The sequence below is a fragment of the Toxorhynchites rutilus genome, chromosome 3 (assembly GCF_029784135.1).
Source record: "Toxorhynchites rutilus septentrionalis strain SRP chromosome 3, ASM2978413v1, whole genome shotgun sequence".
NCBI classification, from domain to species: Eukaryota; Metazoa; Arthropoda; class Insecta; order Diptera; family Culicidae; genus Toxorhynchites; species Toxorhynchites rutilus.
The window spans coordinates 52,485,472-52,499,259 of NC_073746.1; positions in this window are offsets into that span (position 1 = coordinate 52,485,472).

Here is a 13,788-nt window from a genome sequence, read left to right on the forward strand (position 1 = left end):
AACCCAGATTGAAAATTTAGCTCGATCAGCTGTTCAAAATTTCCGATCACCAATGGGTTCATAACCTTGCACCGGATGAGGAACCGAAGAGTTAATAAATTGAAGCGATCTTTTAGTGGGAGTAATATTGGATTACAGATAACAGAGAAATATGAAATCACAAATTATTGGTGAGCAATTCCACGCCAAATCAGTCGAAAAACAGCAAATTTTCACGCGACTCTCTTCGATTTTTTTGAAATTTGGTAAATTAAACTACAATTTTCATTATTATATAACTAATTTAGATTAGGACTGAGTTTTCGAAAAGCCGTATTCAAAATTATTGATCTTCTTCCAAAAAATTGTAACTCAAAAGTCAGATGTCTGATTAAAATACAAGCCTGTTTGACAAAGTTGTTGGAAAGTTAATGAACTGTTTAACACTTTAAGCCTCGAATTATTCTTGCGGCGCTTTCCATTCAGCCCTAAAGCTAAGAGCTAAAAAGCTACTATAAAGCTCAACGTCGGCCCCTAGGGACCGACGCGGGGCTCAACGGGTTAAGAAAAAAAAAATTTTTTTTTGAATGCACTGTTAAAAAATCTTACTCAAAAATTTATTATTAAAAACTCTTATATCTCAAAACACTACCCTTTCGATTCTTTTTTCTATAAAACTCACTAAAATGGAGAATTTATGAAAATTTATGAAATTTCAATACTTTGTGAAATCAAAATTTTCAGTAGTGTCAAATGGTCCTGAACCGATCCGTTTTTACTTCGTAATTATTTAACACGTTAATTCTGGCGCATGCCATCAATGGCTCACACAAGGCTGGCTAATCGGGCGGTGCTCACTACCGGGGGGAACGCATTTGATTTTGCTATCAGAAACTTTTGATTAACTCTATGTATGCATCTGTGTGTGCATGAGCGCGTACCTGTACAAGGATATTTGCATGTTGACGTTGACGATGACGTTGGCGTTGACGTGTACATTTGTATGTGCTCTTTCTTTGTCTAACTTCACACGCGCCGTTCTTCCTACATTATGCCTCTCGCTCAAATCCTATCTGTCCACTTTCTGATCGTTCAGAGTCGTTTTTAACGAACCGGAAGTCACCATCTTTGAAAAGTGCATCGGAATGCGATATTCGACTTCCGCTGGTAAGTCCTCCTCCTCCACCCCTGTACCCAATACCCATATCGTATGGGTTTTCCCTAATTTTTTTTTGTCGTTCAATACTATTATCAGCAAACTGGAAGTCGAAACAAGATTATATGCTATATTCTGGAATCTTCGTTCATCTATTGTTGACAAATCATAGAACAAAGTTCATTTGTATGTTTTTTAACGGAACTGTAATTAATTCAATTAATTTTTAATGTTGTACCGGTAGGTTTCTTCGGGTTTACAACAGATGGCGTGACTTGATCATTATTCCAGTGAATCAAATTTCCAGACATTCGTTGAAAAGCTACTGTCTTTGCGCGTCTTTTTCAGTATATGTCAAAAAGTTGAAGCGTAAACAACATGGTTTTTTGCCACTTCGAATATGTCGAATTTCGTACCAACGAGAATGTTTTTGCGGGGAGTGTTACTTCATTACTTGAATATGAAGAACAAAGCTGCGGTAAGTCATCGCATTTTGGTAGAAGTTTATGGTGATCATGCTCCAACAGAGCAAACGTGTCAGACGTGGTTTGCACGGTTTAAACGTGGTACTTTTGACAATGTAAGACGAAGAACGTTCCCAAAAAAGTTTGAAGATGAAGAATTGGAGGTTTTACTCGATCAAAATCCGTCACAAACGCAACAAGAACTTGCAGATACACTTGGAGTAGCTCAGCGAACCATATTCGATTGTTTAAAAGCAATGGGAATGATCCGAAAGATAGGACACTGGGTGCCGCATGAATTGAAGCCACGAGACGTCAAACACCGTTTTTTCACGTGCGAACAACTGCTCCAACGGCATAAAAGAATGGTTTTTTTTTTGCATCGAATCGTTACTGGCGATGAAAAGTGGGTCTTTTACGACAATCCTAAACGTCGGGCAACGTATGGATACCCCGGCCATGCATCAACATCGACGGCCGGAATATTCACGGCCAGAAGGTTATGCTATTTATTTGGTGGGATCAGCTGGGTGTGGTGTACTTGTAGCAGTCATGCTACAAGTTATAAATATTTTCCGGAAGGTAACAGTCCAAATAAAACGGACTGCTATCGAGCACATCTTGCACACAACGATGTGCATAAGTTGTACGCAATCGTTGTGTGGTTAGACGCAAGCGCAGCAATCATGTTCCGTCACACATATACCTTTCAAGCTTGAGTGGACGAAGTGCCTCGCAATTGGGTCACTTATGCGCGGCTTAGCGAGAGTTCCGAGTCAGGTTTCGAGAGACGATTCTGAAACTCGCGAGAAGGCTGACTCAACCTGACTCATGAGAGCGGACAATCGTTTCTTTGCTCTGTTTCAAACCGTGGGCTGGGGGAAGTTCGCGGATTTGAAAAGAACATTATTTGCTTTAGCAAAACGCTTTAGCGAATATTGTTCTCCTGGGGGCAAAGATCAGGCACTAATTGTGTTCTGAGGAACTGGGGAATTTTTGCTCGTCCATTCCGACCTGATTCGTGGAAGAGGCAGCAGTGCGTGATTTTTACGTTTGTCGCGTCGCAAATGTCGTTAGTTTATTTATTGTTTCTTTGTTGTGTATATTAGTAATAGGAGATTAGGAATTCAAATTAAAATTCCTGTGAAGCGTTAAATTCGAGTGTAGTGAATATTAATAAAAAAAGGTAAAAATAAAATAATTGAGTAGACATGCCATTAGTTCGACGGCTTTTTTTATTAGGATTTAAAAATCCAGAGGATCTCGGCTGACCGGAACTGCTATTCCCGGTTTTGTGCTCGGCGCACCGCAACATCACCTCGTACCATCGTTGACCGCACTTCTGACCCCACGTGTTGGGTTGGAACTCCCGACAAGAGCGGAAGGAAGCTGCTACGACACTACAGCGCTTCAGGTAGAGCCAGCAAACGCGTGAGTACCTAACCCTAAATATACATGGCCATGTGGGTGGGTACTTTTTGAACGTGATCACGTTTAAATTATGCTAAAGTGCGGAATGAATGGAGGCCGGTTCGACGAATAGATAGGATATTAGATTAGGGAAATAAATGTATAGGATAGGAAAGAAAATAAATGTTTAAGTTGAGAAAATGTGTTAGTTAATTTCTTGGAGATATTGTTGTGTTTGGAGAAAACCGTTTTTCAAGCTTCGCGTCGTTTCTTGTGTAGAATCTTTTTGTTGTACTCCAAGTGTGGACTGCTTGGGAGTCTCAGTCCATCTCGGCTCGGGCTTTCTGCAGCGATTGGGGAGGTGTAGACAGCAGGAGGAACCAGGGGAAGACGCATTGGTGTGCGTATCTGTGCCCTTGGTAAAATCTGCGGACTTCTCCCAGTCACCGTGTTGAAAACAGAACAGAGAATCGGGAACGCGAACGGTGTAGGTGTTAGGAAGGGTCAGCTTTTCGCGCATTTTTAAATCGATTCAAGAACCCGCCCTGAGGTCGGAATTCTTGCCGGGCAGACAGCGAGTGAGTGGCCCTCTTACGAGGTGGCGCTTAAGCGACTCACTTTGAATCCCGTGTGACGGAACCAGTAGCTGCGCTTCCAGCGCGCTACATACTATGAGTTGCTAAAACCGAATGAAACGATTACGGGGGACCTCTACCGACGACAATTGATACTTTTGAGCGGTGCACCGAATGGAAAACGGCCACAATACGAGTAAAGCACGACAATGCTCGGTCGCATGTGTCGAAACCGGTCAAAGCATACTTGGAAGCAATGAAATGGGAAGTTATATTCCACCCGCGGTATCCTTCAGACATTGCTCCGTCCGATTACTACCTTTTTCGATCGATGCAACATGGCCTGGTTGACCAGCACTTCTCCAATGTCGATGAAGTCAAAAATTGGATCGATTCGTGGTTAGCTGTCAAACCGGCCGATTATATCCGCGAAGGGATCTGTGACACTTATAAGACACGAGAAGACAAGATATAACACTTATTGTTTTTACCTAATTTAACGAATTAAAATTTACCTTATGTCGACCGGTTTCGGGTGCGAAGCTGCCCGAATTACGTGAATTGCCAGAAAGATGGAAAAAAATTGTGACTAGCAATGGGCAATACTTTGAATATTGAATTTGTAACCATTTTTGCAGAATAAAGCATTAATTTTTGAAAAAAAACGAAGAAATATATCGGTACTCCTATTAATATTCCCCTAATAATGATTCTGTAAGCATTTTTTGCATATAATTATGACACTACTCTACATACAGCTCATGGATTTATACCATATGAGCTTGTATTTGTAACAAAAGTAAACCTACCACAGAAACTGTACCAGAAAGGAACCGAGCCAATACATAATTTTGAACAGTATAATAAAGAATTACCATATAAATTACAGAAATCGAATGAAATTGCAGCCCTAGAATTGTTAAAAGAGAAACATATTAGAACCAAAAACTCAATAAAACAAGCAAATCAACTAAACATTCGAATAGGTGATACTGTGTATATAGAAAATGAGAACAGAAAAAAGCTAGATGCATTTTACAAAGGATCTTTAATAGAGGAGATTTTGCAACCCAATTGCAAAATTAAAGAAATATGATCAGATAGTTATATTATGGCACACACAAATCGCTTAATAAAAGCGTAATATTACTTATTCAAAAACAAACTATGTATCATTAACAATTACTTACAATAAAAAAGATACAGTGTCCAACATCATCGCAAAAAAATGTAAAAGAAAAAAAAATTAAAATAAGATGATGCGGGTTAACATTCTCATTCAGTGCATCGCAGGGGATAGGGAGTCCGTAGCGTTAAGTCCTAGGCGCACAAAGTATGACCATTTGCCAAGTACATTTCTCCGATGCCATGCCATGTAACGATTATCATCGAAAAATATCTCATCGTTGCTTCCCGTCACGCTCTTTTACGACCGATCATTACAGTTTATAAACGGCTTTACTTATTCTCGAGCAACTCAAACCGAAGGAATCATCTTGGGTGTAATAAACAATAATTCTTCCGACATTCCCTAGGATTAGCCCAACTGCAGGTACAGCGTTCTTCCGTACCCTGCCTATGTAATCATCATGTTGTATAAGACTTTAATTAGAAAATGTCTCTCAAATGCGAACGTTCACATGGTGGCGCTGTTACAACTATTACAAGTGGTACAACTAGAGAAGACATGCTTGCCAACCATTTCGAACGCGAACGAGACCGCCTGCAATCCTGCGACATATCTACCCCAAGACCCAGGCCAGGGAAGAACACGGTTTACAACACGGTTAAATTCTGAGTCGTAATTTATCATATTAATTGTACCGAGGCTACAAAGCACCCATTGTGTCTCACACAGCTTTGGTTAACCGCGTCGAATGGGAAATCCATTTACACACAAACACGCGCGCAAACCTGCTGAGGCCAGTCATGCGGTGAATCGAATCCAATCGGCACCGGAAGGTGGTCGATTGTCTTTCGATGATTCAACCGAACAACCTAGCTTCAATCCAATCAACATTTACACGGGACACAGCGTCGTTCCGCTGCACCGGTGGTGAGCGAGGAATTGTCTAGTGCACGCTGTAGTTAAGATTTATATGCTGGGACTATCGGTATTGTATTACCCACTCGTGTACATTCTCCACCTGGAAGTCGTTGTTAGGGCGTTATGTGGGTACGTGTGAGCGGCGGCGGGGGGTTTAGTTGAAATAGATTGCTCTCAGTGATCAGAAGAGACACTGCAATCGGGAAGAGTATTCGAATGTGTAATACATTTAAGGATGTCGATTTTGTCACTCGAGGATGAAACGCGCGTAAATTTAGCTAGCGCTTATGATTGACCATGCTAGCGGTTAGTAGGATTGTGCACGAATGGTGTAATGAATTCCAAACAGCGCAGGTAACGTCTCATGATAAATTGACCAATAGGTGGAATGGACTGGAAATCGCAAACTGAGGATTACATGAGTTCAGCGATAGATGTGGGTAGGAAACTGTGGTTTGCATTGGTACTTCGATTATTACAACTATGTCAGGAAGAACGTGTAATAAGGCCAAAATAGAATTGTTGGTTCCATTGGAAATATTTGTTCGCTCAGCATTGTTTAGTTTAACGAGATCAGATACTATACGTTTATGCAGGTTTGTGTGTTTTTTTCCTTCAGTGTGTTTGTTTTGTGTGTTTTATTTGTTTTTTTTTTGTGTTTTATTGCGGTTTCATTTTTATGTCATCTTGCCGAACAAGTCGCCATTTCGACAATAGAAATTTGTGGTTTGGGGAACATTATCATGGTTTCGGGCTGTACTTATGCAAAAAAATCGTTCTCCTGAACAGTGAGTGTTATCGTTAAATGTTGATTGTTGAATTATTCTTTCCGTATTTCTTTCCAAATCGATGGTAACTCTATTTAATTTTTTGTTTAATATTTTCAAAATGGTGTACAGTAGAGTGCCAATGAAAATGGCCATCTCGAATTTCCAAAGCGAACTTGATTAAAAATGTTGATTTCCATGAAGAACTACCCTATGCAAAATATCAGCTCAATCGGACTTCATTTACTAGCCTTGACGGCTACAGTTTGAGTTTTTTGAAAACCGAAAAATCACCCAGGGGGGTGCGTAAGGTACTGGCCATTCACTGCGTGATTTACAGACAGTATTAAGATCTAAGTCCTAGATCGCATCAGTCTTTACTATATGTTATGAGTGCTATCAAAAACCTTCGAATCAATTCTTCAAACACTCGATTATTTGCTCAGCTATATGACGACGAAATCTTTACTCGGTTACTTCTTCACGCTGAGTTCGCTCACCACCAAGAGTTTCTTGTACAGCAAGATTCTCAGCCTTTTGAATTTGGGTTTCAGCTGTAGGGTGACTATTTCAACTTGATTGAAACAATATCATCAATATCAGCCCTTCTGACAAAATATTCAAAACATAATTTAAGCAGAAGAGAATATTCACAATTTCCGCATTTGTCAAAATTATCATAAAAGCTCCAAACCATGTTATATTATCATGTGTCACTCATTTGGACGCATTATACTAGGATTTTACTAAAATGTTTTTAAATCTTCAAAATTTTCAAATTGCTCAACGGATAATAAATCAGTACTATATCACATCTTTGGAACGAGCAATAAAATGGTGATGCAATAAAAGTTGATTATCATCAGCACAGATGACGCAGAAGTACAACCAAGATTGTCATATGTTCTAGTTATAACGAAACATTGAAAAAAAGAATCGTGCGATGTGAGACATTCCTGAAAAATATCTTCTCGTTTCTCCATCATCATACTTTGTCGAAAAAGGCTTCATTATGGTTACAAACAATGCGGAACCGAAGGAACCATTTGATTATAAACGACCGCGAAGATTTAAGGTTTTAACTAATAAATATTGAACCGTAATTTAATATTTTGGTAGTTGTGGACGATTTCAATGTTTTTATAGTTTGTGAGTAATTTGTATTAATAAATATTTATTACACTTGATGTTTACTAAGTTTTATTTATTAAACTATTACTTCCATTTTTTTTGGAAGAATGTCGGGAGTGTGAATTGGGCTCGTGACCTATTGCGTGAGAGGTGCGGATGTTACCACTACGCCAGATCGCCTCAGTTAGAAAATAATGTCAAGTTTATTTATTTAACCAACTACAATGTTTTCAAATTGATATTTATCCAATAAGAAAAAAAAAACTATAGATAGGATTTTCAAAGAAATTTGGCTATGGGGGTCTAAGGCATCACTTAATTCTGGAAAAGGGGTCTCTTGCTCAAAACAGTTTGAGAACCCCTGCCCTAAACCATACATTTTGCCTCGTATTCCGACGTATTCCAAACTTTGACGGCTGTGCGACACTAGTAAATGAAGTCCGAATGCTGTAATGAAGTTTCATGGGAATGAATATTTTTAATCAAGTTCGCTTTGAAAATTCGCAGGTCATTTTTTCCCATACATTCATTGGCACTCGAGTGTACAGTCCCAGTTCCGTTGGATTTTTTTCTCGGAGAGTTAGATAATTTTTTAACATCGCGAAATTGTGCACTTTTGCCCCATAGGGGGCAAAAATGCTCACCGTACAGGGCAAAAGTGCGCACCTATTGAATTGAATTTCTGAGATAACTTGTAACAAAAATAAATGCTTTATCATTACCAGCGGGGAAGCAACATTACTAGAGTGTGAAGAAATCATCCAGTGGTGAGGAGGGGGGTGTTGTATGATGTTTTAGGTGTGGAGAAGGGTGGGTGTTATGGTCGAACATGGTTTTGTTATGTGTTGATTGATTCTTGGCACCTAGAAATATGATAGCGGCCCATCCACATACTACGTGGACATTTTCGGGAGGGAGGAGACTGACAATATAAGATATCTGAAAATGTCCAACATTTGATGCAGAATTATTTTTATTAACAAACTAGGTTTATAAATACACAATTATCTTCACCTGATTTATTTGAAACTCATTGTTGAAAGAAAAACAATACTTATTTGAAGTTCATTGTGAAAACATAAACATAAAAGAAACATAACCGTTATTGAATAGAAAATAAAAACATGTTTCATTTGATATGCATTTTGAATAATTTTCAAGCAATTGTTTATATTTCTTATCTTGGTTTCTTATCTTGGATTTCGTTACTGAGGATTCCGACACCTTGCCTTGGAGCGCTATTGCTTCGTTGTGCTGTGATTGGGTTCGAAGAGATTGACGATTTTTCCTCATGAAGCTAGAAGCCCAATCCTTTCCTGTCAGTTTTGCAACTTGGTTGAATTCGTGCTGGAGGTTGTTGACTTCCGTAAAATCAAACGCCAGGCGCCGTAAATCTTTTAGAGTCAAGACTGCCTCCCGAATCCTCTGTCGGGCCATCTCGAGCATTCCTGTAGTGCATTTCTTCAAATCAGTTTTCTTGTGAAAAATTTTAAAAATTTGTTAGAAAACATTTTATTTATTTATTTATTTTTTTTTTTTTTGAGAGCAAAACGATGATGCGAGCTTTTGCCCCACAAGCAATTTTTCAACTAAACGAATATTTAAAAAATGCACTTTTTCACAAAAACGAATACGCGTTATTATCTACTATAAAATAAAGTTTTCCTTGACAATGCCTTTTCGAACTTTCCAGTTATTTTAAAAATTGAAAAAAATAGATCAAAATATCGCAAAACTCTTCTTACCTCATAACTTTTTGCCACTTTCATGAAATGTATCATGTTTATATGTGTGAGCTGGTGTAATGATGTGTCAAACGAATACACTGATGTAGAATTTTCATGCTCGTTTGTTCTAAAAAGGCCAATGCGCACTTTTGCCCCGTGCGCACCTTTTCCCCGCACTACTCTAAGGTATTCGGATACGAAGAGGATCGATGACGCAATGAGTTATGAAGAAAATCGTCGGTTCGTTTCATTGCGGAAGTTTAATCCCGATCGCGAAAGAAATACATTACTCCGTGTCTCCGATCCGTGACATTTGGTGACTGTTATGACATTGTCGAATATTGACTTTATTGACTGCCTGACGTTTGAATCATCGAAGCTGTGACAATAATGCTGTAACATCTGAGCTTCAAAGCGATAACTATCCTTCGCAAAGGATAGGAATAAAATAACTGTCGGGAATACTTTTAATTTTTACCGGAATATGCAAAACACATATTGATAAATTACATTTCACAGCAAGACATTCATAATGCAATTAAAAATCTAGAAAAAATCACGGAATAACAAATCATGACGACCCTGAAACATTCCAAAATGAAAAACATTGAAATTGCTTTTCAATTGAATGTAATAAAATCCAAAAATTTTCTTTTGAAAGAGCTTAAGTTTTTTTTTTATTTTTCACAGAAAAAAATTATAAGAGGTTGTAGCCAAGACACGACTGCATTGTTGACGTAGAACTATGATGTAGTTAAATTCAAGTCGCTTGTTTATAACTGCTGATAATATTTTATTTTAGAAATAACCGTTCTACCAGTTTAGTCGCTCTGTAATATTTTTTTTTATTGTAGAATCATTTGACGATAATTGTTTGATGATTCATTCTTGTCCTCGAAGAACAATACATGCTCGAGATAAGCGTAGCTATCATCTTTAGTGGTGGAAGTTTTGATACTGGCAAGCGAAACCAAATAAATTAATGATTTATTATAACTTATTGAATACATTGATATTCCCCAAATAATTTTTTGGTGCACAACCTTAACACCTGCTTCACCATAGCGTCAGTTCAATGCATTGATGCAATGTCAAAGGCAGCAACGAAGCCTTTAAGATGACGGAAAACAAACAATGTTAACTGCTTGGAAAAAGACTGAATACTTGCCTCAGCAGAGATTCATTATTACCCCAGCGCAAATATTTCCCTCCCGCTATCTCCCCTCCTAGTTTATATTTATTTAGCATGTACGTACGCACACACATATTTATGAAGCATGTACGTACGCACACAAATATCCATATATCGAAGGCTTGAAGCAATTAAATATATACACACTTATCTCCGTTTTGCGCTCTTCTCAACAGAAGTCCTTTTTGTTAATATTGCCGGTCTAGAAAAACTAAGGTGTCATCCTGTGTAGAGAGAACTTAAAGATGTTCTGATCAACCCTAGGTTGATCACTTGAAATGTAGTATTATATTATAATGTAAACCAAATTTAGAAATAAAAAGAATTTAAGTGCTACCGTTATGCGAAACCAAATCACAGACAAAATTCCAGAACATTTATTTTCTGGTGAGCTGACGATAGTCTAGCTTGATGATTCCCCACACAATTGTGTAGCTAAGAACCCTAATGCGATGGCGTCAGTTTGATGCAATGATTGCAATGCTAGAAACATCAGCGAGTGAGTAATTTGGTCGCTTCTTCAGTTCATTCGTCTCTAACCTTCAAAAAAGCTCTTGGAAAACTTTACTTTTTCTTCGTATTACTCCTCCATTGTCTTGAGAAAGGCACTCGATTCCTCACCGTCTAGCTCGCCCAGCAACGATGTTGTTCAGTCAGTGTCCTCACGAAGAATGGAAGTTTGCCTCAGCGAGATCCATTGTTTATACTCTAGGCAAATATTCCCCTTCGTTCTTCTTCTTTTCCTTTGTTCACAGAGACTTTATATCTTATGATTTCCCCTTCGTTGCACGTCGATAGGTTGCTCGTTATTGACAGCTCTGTTCGGACGTTATTGACAGCATACAAATGAACAGAACAAATGAATGAGGTAATGGAAATGCTTCCAATTTTCATCAGTTTAAACCATTCTGAGACGAACCAGCCCAGGAGGTTGAAAGTCTCAAAAATAAAGGAAAAAAATAAATAAATTTAATGTAATGTATAGCATATCAAACAAATCTTAGGGAATTTCCGATTCATTTGGTATGTAAATCGCCAAAATCCGTTCGCAGCAAAAATAGTTATTAACGTTAACTTTATTTCATAAAACGTGACCTGTTTTCTGATTTGGCACCCTTAATGAAAGACGTAGTTCTGCGTCAAAAATCTACCGGCAAATCAAACTGAAAATTTTCGTAAAAGAAGGAAATGCAGGGTATTGTTTAAATTTTAATTGAAAGAAATATAGCATTTTGAAAGGAAAATCTTGTGTCATTTTTGTGTGTAAATATCCGCAAATAGAGAAAAGTTTGCGAAATAAGTCAATCGTGAGAATTCACACACAAAAATCATACGAGTGAAACATCAGTACAGATCTGACACGATTATATACACTCGACAAAAAAAATTAAGGAACAGAGTGCGAAGTCGAAATTTTTATGTATTTTTTGACATACACTTAAAATTTCAAGTCTTAGATTATTTTACGTGCTTATTAAAAATATAAGGGGGCTAAAAAAATTCTACTAACATTAGAACTTACTGTGATATTTGCATAATTACAGAATATTTTCTAAAGCATTACAAAATCCCTGTTTCAATGTGATGTATCAATGTGTCAAAAAACAAAATATAGAGCATTTAGAGAGCTTCAATCTATTAGATTTAAACAATCAAGTTTATCATGCATTTTTGGTAGAAAATTAATAAAATAATACAAAACTGTTCACATAAATTCATTAATTTAAATGTTCCGCAACTGCTTTGTATGCAAAATTCGTTTAATCGTTTTAAGGGGGGTGTTCTTGTCTTCTTTTTGAATGGCGTTAACGTTCCCTGTGGAACTTTTGCCGTCTCAACGTATGCATTAACTAGCGTCATTTATCAATACTTATTTGAGATTTCTTAAGCCAAATAACACGCTTGAATGTATTCCGAGGAACAAGCTCTAGAATACGCGTGACCACAGTGCAAGTCGAAGGAAATTTCTCTGAGAAAAATCCCCCGGCCAGAACGAGAATCGAACCCGAACACCCGGCATGATAATGTGAGATGGCACGGGTGCACTTGGATGTTCTTGTCTATAAATTCGAAAAACAAACTTTATTTTCTTCATAGCTCTGAAACTTCAAGAATAAACGCTAAAAAGAATTTTTCGAAAATCCCACCATTTACGGTGTTATAGACATTTTACTGATGCAATATCTAACTAGTACGACCTTTACACAAAAGTTTAAACGGGTTTTTCTTTTCAAACTGGTGTACACGATATCTCTATTAAACGTATTTATTCAAAAATTTTGAATAATGTGAATATTTTTTTATACATCTCTCTATCGCATGAACCAATAAAAAAATATATTTTCATTTTTCTTTTTGAAAAAAAATTCAATGTCCTAAAAAACGTTCATAAAAGTATTTTTTTTGTAGTCCACAATTTCGTCAAACAATCTTTTTTTTTGAATTACCCGAGGCTCATGCCATGGCGGCATCTTAACTGATTCAGAATCTCTTAAATTTTTCTGCACGGACTGGAATCGTTTACATCATGGTACTTTTGTAACCTCCTCACTTCACCAGCTTGTAACTATTCTAATTTAGAATTTGCTTTTCCTTTTAGTTCTTGTTGTACTGTTGAAAGATAAATAATTCAACAATGATATTTATTTATTTATTTATTTATTTATTTATTTCTTTGAATCATCTGACTCACATTTGGTCTAAATGATTATTTAAAACTAAACGTCACAACTACATCAACACATGCACACATGCACACTTTTTGAAAGGCAAATTGCTTATAACGAATTTTTTCACATTCCTCGTCAGCACACACTCGTAATTTGGCAGCGCATGTGGAGTGAAGATGAGTTCGGTCGTTGGTTACACACGATTATGCCTAAGGTCTCGAAGAGTGCATGGCTCAAGGGATTGAATGTAGGTCGTGATTTCATTCGCGTGATATCTCGGCTTATGTCCAATCACTACAACCTAAACGCGCATCTCTATCGCATTGGGCTCGCAGCAAACAATCTTTGTAATTGTGGCGATGGCTACCACGACATCGAGCATGTTGTCTGGTCGTGTATCCGGTTCCATGCTGCTTGCTCTCAGCTCTCTAGAGCACTGAGAGCACAAGGCAGACAATCAGATATCCCCGTCCGGGATATCTTAGGTAGCCGTGATCCTGATCTTCTGCTTCATCTATACCTGTTCCTCAGAAACGCCGATGTCAACGTTTAATGATGTTTCCTTCGTTGTGTCCCCGTTTCATATCCCTCCTATCCGATCGATAAACTTTTACTTAGTCGCGGCAATACATACACACACTATTTACAGATACACGGGCCAAAGGTTGTGC